Source organism: Triticum aestivum, chromosome 3B (genome assembly GCF_018294505.1).
Source record: "Triticum aestivum cultivar Chinese Spring chromosome 3B, IWGSC CS RefSeq v2.1, whole genome shotgun sequence".
Lineage (NCBI taxonomy): Eukaryota > Viridiplantae > Streptophyta > Magnoliopsida > Poales > Poaceae > Triticum > Triticum aestivum.
Window position 1 is genome coordinate 780,916,145 of NC_057801.1, and position 11,984 is coordinate 780,928,128.

Genomic DNA, 11,984 nt, shown 5'->3' on the forward strand with positions numbered 1-11,984 from the left:
TTGGGCGCACTGCCAACCCAAATGCAAAACTAGGTGGACGCCGGGCGGATGGCCGACCTAAACAGACAAATGCGCCGTCCGTTTGGGTCGGCGCGTTGGAGTTGCTCTTACTAGGAGTAAGAAAATGATCCTCCAGTGAAAGCGAAATCACGCACGATGAGACAAGGAGATCCATCAGACCTCAACTTAGTTGTTCAATGTTTGTCTAAGCTGGATGACACATGGGACCATACCTCACGGAGGACCCACATGGCCGTAGCTCTGTGCGGGCACGTGATCGGTCGGATCCGTTAACAGGGCTCTGCTCCCGGCGTCTATTTCTACAGCGTTTGGAGAAGGGGGAGTCTGTCAGTCAGACACAGAGGTCGAGCCGTGGAGCAGATCTCGCGGCGGGGCTCCTCCCGGGGCTGGTACGTCCTGCCGGCCGCCGGCGACCTCCTCGTCGATGAGTACGTGCAGCAGCCCGGAGAGGCGCCTGCAGCTGCAGGGGCCGCCAAAGGCTGGATCTCGCAGAATCGTGAGGTATAATTCGTTTCTTCCTGATCTGGATCCGGTTAACTTGGTTTGGCTAAATTAGTTTCTTCGGCTAAACTCATGGGGTTGTGCATCCTCAGTGCAAATTACTGGTCATGCACCATAGGTCTTCTTCTGTTCTAGGTCGTTCAATCCAACTCGTGCCAATTTTGGTCATCCCCCATAGATTTACAGTGCTTATTTGGTCGTTTAAGGTGCTCCTACGGTCTGCTCTAGTGAGTTCAGTTGTTGCCAGATAACTGCCACACGCTTCTTTACATATCAGATGCATCTTGATTTCTTTGCCAACTAAACGGTGCAAAAAGTTCATATACATAAGTTAGTGTCGGATGGAGGTCACAACTGTGTGTGGACTTAAAACAGATGCTAGTGCGGAAGAAATGAAGAGGATATTGTTATTTAGCCATTAATTACCATCTTAAGTGCAAATCATTTTTGATTCACTCTAGCTATGAATTGGTTGGTATATGATGTTTTTTTCCAAGGGGCCTGCTTATTTTTTGCCTTGATAAATATAGCTCATTATTCATTGTTATCTCCTCTTTATGAATAAATAGTATACTCATGTTGACTTGCCTGCCAACTAATTTGTTTCAGAATCTTCACATGCATAGGTACTTGAGAAAGGGAGGGGAATCAGAATTGTTGTGGAGGAAATGAAAATATCTTGTTATTTGGCTGCTAACATCCATGTTCTTTTAGACTGAACATTGCCATGGGTGTTTCTCTACGCAGCGAATATATTAGATCAAGCATCATATCATGGACACCATAAGACTTTTCTGTCTTGATAATGATGTCTACAGGTTGGACCCTACTTTTGTTTATGAGCTCATTCAAGTAACTCTCCTAGCTCAAATGGGTCAATTTCATGTTTACATGATAGATGATACACAAATCTTCAGCCATCCATCTCCATATGAACTGGTCTTGCTTAATTTTGTAGTCTTCTGGATATATGCTTACATATAATAAATAATGTGAAGGTAGATCATAGAACGACAACATAATCTTTAGTCTTGAACAAATTATGGTAGACTAGAGATAGAACACTATACGAACCAGACACATACCGACGATATGGAAACTAGCAAAGAAATAGTAAAAGAAGTTCCTGACTTGTAGATTATGTCAACGTGATAATCTGGAGTCAAGCTTCTTTTACTACTAATTTTGATCTACCTTGTCATCGATAGGATTAGTTATTATATCTAAGCATGTGTTCAGAAGATTAGGAGATTAAGCAAGGTCACTTGATATGTAAATGGATGGCTGAATGTTTTGTGTATCATGAAGAACAAGAGACTAGCCTATTTGAGCTCGGTGGTAGAGTTACTCAATGAGATCATAAATAGAAGCATGATCGATCAATAGACATCAATGTTGATGAAGGCAATGAAAAAAAATCTTATGGTATACATGATATGATGATTGATCCCATATGTTTTTGCCAAGTGAAGAAACCCACTTGCATGGCACTGAGTGAAAACTGTCTATCCAAAGGCAAGATTTGAATATTATCCATCCGAAAGAGAATGTCACATATGGTCGCCATCAAAAGAAGCAACAATGCCACAAGTGAGCTCTCTTGTATATCCATGTGCTATTGTTGATTCAGTGCCGCGTATGTTGAGTGAGCATTTATGTTCTACATGTGTTAGGTTTAAAATATTGTGCTGAACACTTCCATTCTTGCCAATTGAGATGGTGAGACTCAGGAACACTGCATTTGCCATGGTGTTTTGATTTGTCTTGTGCAGCGACATGAAATTCTTATTGTAATTGTACCCACTAATGACTGAATACTGCTGTCACTTCGGTTAGATTCAAGAAGCGCCAAGTTTCGGCGGCGCCTCCTGCACTTTGCTAATGATGAACTTCCCTCTCCATTTCTTTCTTTTGTAAGGAAGAGTTATGCACTTATGATGTATGGCTGGCTGGTTAATTTTCTGTCAATTCAACAACCAGTTTGTAGGGCGGCCACTGCAATTTGCTCGTATGCACCATTAGTTATTATATATGTACTGATGTCTGGCTTGCTTGCTCTCCTGCATTCTCGATTACACTCCCTTGTTTGTAACAGCTTTATTTCAGACTCGCAAACTAAGAGGCCGCATTCAGTTTGTCCTATGTTCTGAAGTTCCATTTTCTGTTTGTCATTTTGATCAAATAAACAGGGAAGTCAGCAGTGTCATTTCGATGTACCTGCTTAGGACCTGCATTGAGTACATCTTTCTGTTGGAATACAAGTGGAACTTGAGTTGCCATTTCGTCTCGTGGGTTGGTGATGTACATCTTTCTGTCAATCACGCTGGAGTGGAAGTATTGCCCTCAACTGATGCAACGCTTTCTGGGCGAGAGAATGATTGGATGTTGCCCCCAACTCAAGTGACTCTTCTATCTCTGTACAGGGGAGCAAATCATGAGATGTTTTATTTTGCTATTTTGCGACAAAATCATATGGTGCCGCAGACAAATAAGACCCGTCTACTAGCAACTTGATATGATAAATTCACAGAAGCATCTTGTTCAGTTGCTCCCACATACTTGTTCTTGTTCTTGTAGCATCTAGTGATTCCTCTTGCCACGGTCAAGCTACGTTGATAGGCTGCTTTGGCCGAGCTGTCGTTGTTTGCACAGATATATCAAACTGAAGTCTGTTTAATTTGCACAAGGGAATGAGCATCAGTGAGTGACCATGGGCAAGAGAATGAGCGGCGGCCGTAGGCAATCCGAGTGTTTTATTTGCAAGCGCCATTTTCTTCATGGACACATGAGGAATTGATCTTAATTAGCACATGGAATGGAATCGGTAAAGTGGGTACGCATGGTGGTGCGTGGCGTGGTGCCTAATTTGATTAATCCCACAAACAGAGGTGTCAGTCTTTCTGTCTAATGCAATTGCAAACTAATGCATCTGCTCAGAGGCATCTCTCTAGGCGATGCAAACTAAGCAGTTCATAACCAAACTACTCCCTCTGTTCCGAAATAATTGTCGTTGGACAACTCCAGTACAATTTCAGCCACGTTACGAAATTAACGCACTTTCCCATTTTACCCTCAACTGATGCAATGATTTCTTAGGGCGCCCCCTGAGAAATTAGCTGAAGTATATTCTTACTTATGTCAATTAGCTGAAGTATATTCTTACTTATGTCAATTCAACAACAATCAAGTTTGTAGGGCGCCCCCTGCATTTTGCCCTAATGAACCATTAGTTATCATGTACTGATGATGTCTGGTTTGCCTGCTCTCCAGCATTGTTCTTTACACTCCTTTATTTGTACCAACTTTATTTCAGACTCGATGTTTATTCTTATTCCATACTTGTAAACTATAATGTCAGAGTTCAGTTCGTACTATAGTCTGAAGTTTATCTTCCATTTGTCATGTTGGACTTGGTTTGATCAAATAAATCATGAACTGGAGCCTTTTTCCCTTTGCTACTGAATCACACTGGGTGCCCTTGCTGTCATTTACTCTGTAGAATTTTTTTTAATTTTTTTGCGAATAAACTCCGTGGAATTATTGGCCCTGAACTGATGCAATGATTTCTGGAGGTAAGAGTGATACTGTTTACTCCCTTCGTGGAGTGCAAGTCTCTCCTTTACTTGCACTTTTTGTCAGCGTCGATAAGTGGAAGTTGATCTTCCACTTATCATGTTGGTTTGATTTAAATTTTTTTCAACTGAAGCTTGAATTTGCCACTGAATAACACTGTGTGCCCTTGCTGTTAGTATTTACTACTTTGTAGAATTATTGGCGCTGAACTGATGCAGTGATTTCTGGAGATAAGAATGTGATTCGGTGTACTCCCTTCATTGACTGTCAGCCCCTCCTTTACTTGCACTTATACAGGGGAGCAAACCAGGTGATGTTTTTGTGTGTGCCATGAAGTAAGTCATACGCTGTAACGCAGAGGAAGACCTGTTTATTAGCAACTCGATTGATAAGCTACATGCATTTGTTTCTTCCTGCTGTATTAATTCCACCGCAATAGGGGTAGCCTGTTTCGGCCTAGCTGCAGAGGAGATCAGATGAGAACGTTGCCAGCCGTGTAATTTAACTGAAGCTGAAAGCCTGATGCCCAGCTCAAGAGCAAACTCAGGCAGTCCTTGTATCTAATATCTTGTCTGTCTATGTGGTTGCTCTCCTCTTATTGCAATCAAGCACTGGTCTGTGCTGCATTAATCCTACATCCATAGTCTGCTCTGTCCGAGGTTGCACCCAAGATCAGGCAAGATGACAATGTAATCCCTTTTCAGTCTTCCTTCGGATCGATCGCCGTTTCGTCAGGAAATCCTACTAGCTAAGTTGAAAGCATGAAGCCCCTAGCTCCGTGTCACAAAATTCAGTTAACTCGTTTCGAGCTGTTTCACGCAGGACTACTAGATTGTGTTTATGAGTAACAGCATCAGCATCTTGTTTTGGTCAGTAACCTCATATTCGTCCTGGTTGTTCATGTTTTCCTGGTACTACATAACTGTAGTCTGTAGATGGATGACACATGGGGCCAGACCGTAAGGAGGACCACAAGGCAGCGGTTCTGTGCGTGCACATGATCGGTCGTGTCTGTCCGTAGGCGGTAGGTCCTTTCTCCTATACCTGGCCATACCTCGGGCCGGGCCTAGCCAAGCGTGACGCAAAAAACCAAGGCCTGAGCCCGGCCCGGCCCGGCCGTCGGGCCTGTTTTCTGGGCCCGAACCCGGCCCAAACACGTAAAACCCCGTCGGGTTTCGGGCTGGCCCGGCCCGTCCTTCAATAAAACGCAAAAATGATGCGCCCGGGCCTGGCCTTCGGGCTCAAAATCTAGGCCCGGGCCCAGCCCGGGAGCAGCGTCGGGCTGGGCCGTTTGGGCCGGGCTGCCCATGGCCAGGACTACTTTCTCCTCTGCTCCCGACGACTATTTCTATCACGTATGGAGAGGGGCAGAGTCGTGGAGTGGATCTCGTGAAGGGGGCCTCCTCCCGGCGCTGGTAGGTCCTGCCGACCACCGGCGAGGCGGTGACCTGCTCGCTGGTGAGTATGTGCAGCGACCCAAAGAGGCACGTGCAGGGGAAGGCTTCCCCGGACCTCGCTTCTCCGAGGACAGCGATATCAGGTACTCTCCGTCCGAAAAAACTTGTCCCAACCTTGTCTCTCAAATGGATGTATCTAGCACTATTTAACATCCACTTAGTGCTAGATACATCCATTTGAGAGACAAACTTTTTCGGAAGGAGGAAGTACGAATCTGTTCTTCTGTTCTATAGTATACATCGGACTAAAATAGTTTCTTGGACTATAAATCTACAATACTATGGGTCACGGTGTGCACCATAAGTGTAAATTGCACGTGGTCCACCACAAATTTCCATCCGTTCTAGCAGATCTTTCATTGTGTACTCTAGTTTCTTCAACTAAATCACTTCTGTACTGGCCGGGCGGTGTGTACATCTCAGTTCTTCAGTGCAAATTGTTGGTTATCCACGATAGATTTATAGTGTTAATTTGGTCGTATAAGCTAGTTGTAGGGTCTGCTCTGCTCCAGTGTGTCCATTTGCTGCCACATAACTAGCACATGCTTCAATACTGCGATGAAGAAACACATACCAGATACATCTTCATTTGTTACATCAACTAAGGGCATTTCTAACTGATCACCTAAAAATGGCGGAGTATCCGGCAGAGTAAAAGCTTAGTGGAGTTAGTTCAATAAAATTTTGTCGGACCTAGCCGATCTCCTATATATAACGGAGTAATACAAAAATTGGCATTTGCATTATATTTATTGCCACCGAAACACATTTTTTTGCTTCTTTATTTATTCAGCGACACTGGAATGCATAATTCTCCAATTCGTCACCATGAGAGCAAGACCAAAGAAAATAAGAACCACAATTAGACATTTTAAAAGACATCCAATTTCCCTATCTGCTTCCGCTAGTTGGGTTAATATTTTCTCAATGTCTTCATTGTTGATCTGCGGCTTGTCGAGCTTGAACCAATTTTCGTGCTATCAACAAATAGATGTATTCTTCTTCCCAATACCAAAACTTGCATTCATCCTACACACAAATTTGAACAAACAATAAGCTACCGAAATTGCGCCGAATACGGTGAACAACCGAATCAAAACAAGCACATGCCCCATCATTTGTGCACTCAAAGAACAACAACCCGGGATATTGCGGTGTGGTAGATACTCGGACGCACCACCAGTTGCGTGTAGTCGTCACAGTATATGACCGGCAGTGGCGAGCCGACGAGCCACTGGGACAACGCCGAGCCCGGGCGACGGTCGGGCGTGCCTTGTCGGCGAGTCGCTGACGGGAGGGATTCGAGTGGCTAGAGGAGGATCTCGTACCTGCATGGGGCCCGGAGGTGTCGTCGGGGCTGTGCGGTCCGCTTCCCAGCCAATCCATGGCAAGGAGCAGCCGCCTGCGTCTGAAACGCCAAATCCAACGGAGGCGGAAGCAGTCGCAAATCCACCAGCTCTTCACCGGCGATGGGACGAGGAGGCACAAATCGAAGTGGTAAAGGATGGCGGTGGAGCCTACGGAGCATTTGCGGCGGCAGGCAGGTGCCGGTGGGGGGTGGGAGGGGTGGCGCTGGCTCAAATGCGGCGCGGGAGGGGAGGGGGAGGCAGTGGAGAAGAGGTGCGGCTTTTACTCAGCCACCGCATGGTGGAGTAAATATAGGGAGACATTTAGGGCCGGCGTAAAGAACTTACTCCCTTACGGTGGATAAGGGATCGGTTAGGTACCGGTTAGAAGAGTAAAACCGCATTTTTACTCCTCTAGCATGTTATAAGGGATCGGTTAGAAATGCCCTAAGCAGTGCAAAACCTTCAAATACATAGGTCAGTGTAGGATGAACATCACAACTATTTGTGTAATTAAAAGAGATCCCGGTGCAGTAGAAATGAAGAGGATGTTGTTATTTTGCTGTTACCATCCACTGTTTTTTAGTTTTGGTTTAGTGTGTGCACCTTAAGTGCAAATTGTTGGTAATTCACTATAGATTCACACTGGCTGGTATAAGATTTTCTTTTCCCACGGGTTTGCTCAATTTTTTGCCTTGATAACTAGCTCATTATTCATTCATTGATGTCTTCTCTATATTTATAAATAGTATACGCATCATGTTGACTTACCTGTGAACTAATCGTTGCAAAAACTTCACGTGCATAGGTACATGGGCATGGGACGAGAATCACAATTGTTGTGGAGCAACTGAAGAATGTCTTGTTATTTGGTTGTTGCCATCCATGTTCTTTTGGGTTGAACAATGCCATAAGTGTTTCTTGATGTCTACTACGCAACTTTCTTCTTGTAGACTCGTGTTGGACCTCCAAGCACGGAGTTTTGTAGGACAGTAGCAAATTTCCCTTAAGTGGATGACCTAAGGTTTATCAATCCGTAGGAGGCGTAGGATGAAGATGGTCTCCCTCAAACAACCCTGCAACCAAATAACAAAGAGTCTCGTGTGTCCCCAACACACCCAATACAATGGTAAATTGTATAGGTGCACTAGTTCGGTGAAGAGATGGTGATAAAAGTGCAATATGGATGATAGATATAGGTTTTTATAATCTAAAAATATAAAAACAGCAAGGTAACTAGTAACAAAAGTGAGCAAAAATGGTATTGTAATGCTTCGAAACAAGGCCTAGGGTGTTGGAAATATGCCCTAGAGGCAATAATAAATTAGTTATTATTATTATATGATAATCGTTTATTATCCATGCTATAATTGTATTGATAGGAAACTCAGATACATGTGTGGGTACATAGACAACACCATGTCCTTGGTAAGCCTCTAGTTGACTAGCTCGTTGATCAATAGAGGGTTAAGATTTCCTGACCATGGACATTGGATGTCGTTGATAATGGGATCACATCATTAGGAGAATGATGTGATTGACAAGACCCAATACTAAGCCTAGCACAAAGATCGTAGTTCGTATGCTAAAGCTTTTCTAATGTCAAGTATCATTTCCTTAGACCATGAGATTGTGCAACTCCCGAATACCGTAGGAATGCTTTGGGTATATCAAACGTCACAACGTAACTGGGTGGCTATAAAGGTGCACTACAGGTATCTCCGAAAGTGTCTGTTGGGTTGGCACGAATCAAGACTGGGATTTGTCACTCCGTGTAACGGAGAGGTATCTCTGGGCCCACTCGGTAGGACATCATCATAATGTGCACAATGTGACCAAGGGGTTGATCACGGGATGATGTGTTACGGAACGAGTAAAGTGACTTGCCGGTAACGAGATTGAACAAGGTATCGGCATACCGACGATCGAATCTCGGGCAAGTACAATACCGCTAGACAAAGGGAATTGTATACGGGATTGATTGAGTCCTTGATATCGTGGTTCATCCGATGAGATCATCGTGGAACATGTGGGAGCCAACATGGGTATCCAGATCCCGCTGTTGGTTATTGACCGGAGAACGTCTCGGTCATGTCTGCATGGTTCCCGAACCCGTAGGGTCTACACACTTAAGGTTCGATGACGCTAGGGTTATAAAGGAAGTATGTATGTGGTTACCGAATGTTGTTCGGAGTCCCGGATGAGATCCCAGACGTCACGAGGAGTTCCAAAATGGTCCGGAGGTAAAGATTTATATATGGGAAGTCCTGTTTTGGTCACCGGAAAAGTTTCGAGTGTTATCGGTAATGTACCGGGACCACCGGGAGGGTCCCGGGGGTCCACCAAGTGGGGCCACCGGCCCCAGAGGGCTGCATGGGCCAAGTGTGGGAGGGTACCAGCCCCAGGTGGGCTGGTGCGCTCCCCACCAAGGCCCAAGGTGCCTAGGGTTTGGGGGAAACCCTAAAAGGGGGGCGCCCCCTTGCCTTGGGGGGCAAGGCAAAACCCCTGGCCGCCGCCCCCTCCTCAGATTGGATTTGAGGGGGCCGACCCCCCTCTCCCTTGCCCCTATATAAATGTGGGGGGTGGGAGGGCAGCCGCACCCCAAGTTCTGGCGCAGTCCTCCCCCTCTCCCAAGTACTCCTCCTCTCCCGCGGTGCTTGGTGAAGCCCTGCAGGATTGCCACGCTCCTCACCACCACCATGCCGTCGTGCTGCTGCTGGACGGAGTCTTCCCCAACCTCTCCCTCTCTCCTTGCTGGATCAAGGCATGGGAGACGTCAACGTGTGTTGAATGCGGAGGTGCCGGCCGTTCGGCACTAGGATCTCCGATGATTTGGATCACGATGGGTACGACTCCTTCAACCCCATTCTCTTGAATGCTTCCGCTTAGCGATCTACAAGGGTATGTAGATGCACTCCCCTCTCCCTCGTTGCTAGTTTCTCCATAGATAGATCTTGGTGACTCGTAGGAAAATTTTGAATTTCTGCTACATTCCCCAACAGTGGCATCATGAGCTAGGTCTATTGCGTAGATTCTATGCACGAGTAGAACACAAAGTAGTTGTGGGCGTTGATTTTGTTCAATATGCTTACCGTTACTAGTCCAATCTTGATTCGGCGCCATTGTGGGATGAAGCGGCCCGGACCGACCTTACACGTACACTTACGTGAGACAGGTTCCACCGACTGACATGCACTTGTTGCATAAGGTGGCTAGCGGGTGCCAGTCTCTCCCACTTTAGTCGGATCGGATTCGATGAAAAGGGTCCTTATGAAGGGTAAATAGCAATTGACATATCACGTTGTGGTTTTGCGTAGGTAAGAAACGTTCTTGCTAGAAACCCATAGCAGCCACGTAAAACATGCAAACAACAATTAGAGGACGTCTAACTTGTTTTTGCAGGGTATGCTATGTGATGTGATATGGCCAAAAGAATGTGATGAATGATATGTGATGTATGAGATTGATCATGTTCTTGTAATAGGAATCACGACTTGCATGTCGATGAGTATGACAACCGGCAGGAGCCATAGGAGTTGTCTTAATTTATTGTATGACCTGCGTGTCATTGAAAAACGCCATGTAATTACTTTACTTTATTGCTAACCGGTAGCCATAGTAGTAGAAGTAATAGTTGGCGAGACAACTTCATGAAGACACGATGATGGAGATCATGATGATGGAGATCATGGTGTAATGCCGGTGACGATGATGATCATGGAGCCCCGAAGATGGAGATCAAAAGGAGCAAAATGATATTGGCCATATCATGTCACTTTTTGATTGCATGTGATGTTTATCATGTTTATGCATCTTATTTGCTTAGAACGACGGTAGTAAATAAGATGATCCCTCATTAAAATTTCAAGAAAGTGTTCCCCGTAACTGTGCACCGTTGCGAAAGTTCGTCGTTTCGAAGCACCACGTGATGATCGAGTGTGATAGATTCTAACGTTCACATACAACGGGTGTAAGCCAGATTTACACACGCGAAACACTTAGGTTGACTTGACAAGCCTAGCATGTACAGACATGGCCTCGGAACACAAGAGACCGAAAGGTCGAGCATGATTCGTATAGTAGATACGATCAACATGAAGATGTTCACCGATGATGACTAGTCCGTCTCACGTGATGATCGGACACGGCCTAGTTGACTCGGATCATGTAATCACTTAGATGACTAGAGGGATGTCTATCTGAGTGGGAGTTCATTAGATGAACTTAATTATCCTGAACATAGTCAAAAGGTTTTTGCAAATTATGTCATAGCTCGCGCTTTAGTTCTACTGTTTAGATATGTTCCTAGAGAAAATTTAGTTGAAAGTTGATAGTAGCAATTATGCGGTCTGGGTCCGTAAACTGAGGATTGTCCTCGTTGCTTCGTAGAAGGCTTATGTCCTTAATGCACCGCTCGGTGTGCTGAACCTCGAACGTCATCTGTGGATGTTGCAAATATTTGACATACACATTTTGATAACTACATGATAGTTCAGTTAAACGGTTTAGAGTTGAGGCACCAAAGACGATTTGAAATGTCGCGGAACATATGAGATGTTTCAAGGGCTGAAATTGGGATTTCAGGCTCGTGCCCACGTCAAGAAGTATAAGACCTCTGATGATTTTCTTAGCCTGCAAACAAAGGGAGAAAAACTCAATCGTTGAGCTTGTGCTCAGATGGTCTGAGTACAACAATCACTTGAATCGAGTGGGAGTTGATCTTCCAGATGAGATAGTGATGTTTCTCCAAAGTCATTGCCACCAAGCTGCTAGAGCTTCGTGATGAACTATAACATATCAGGGATAGATATGATGATCCTTGAGGTATTCACGATGTTTGACACCGCGAAAGTAGAAATCAAGAAGGAGCATCAATTGTTGATGGTTGGTGAAACCACTAGTTTCAAGAAGAGCAAGGGCAAGAAGGGATACTTCATGAAATGGCAAATCAGCTGCTGCTCTAGTGAAGAAACCCAAGGTTGAACCCAAACCCGAGACTAAGTGCTTCTGTAATAAGGGGAACAACCACTGGAGCAGAATTACCCTAGATACTTGGTAGATGAGAAGGCTGGCAAGGTCGATAGAA

At 45.0% G+C, this 11,984-nt stretch overlaps 1 long non-coding RNA gene across 2 annotated transcripts; it reads left to right on the top strand.

The window, feature by feature from the left end:
• The first annotated feature begins 318 nt into the window (after positions 1-318).
• Positions 319-2,566, top strand: LOC123072375 (uncharacterized). Of its 2 annotated transcripts, none has more exons than XR_006435071.1 (2): positions 319-522; positions 1,132-2,566. It is a non-coding gene; the product is annotated as an uncharacterized lncRNA (long non-coding RNA). The 2 variants fall into 2 exon arrangements; XR_006435070.1 differs by having other exon boundaries at positions 338-522; positions 1,149-2,566.
• Positions 2,567-11,984: the final 9,418 nt, after the last annotated feature.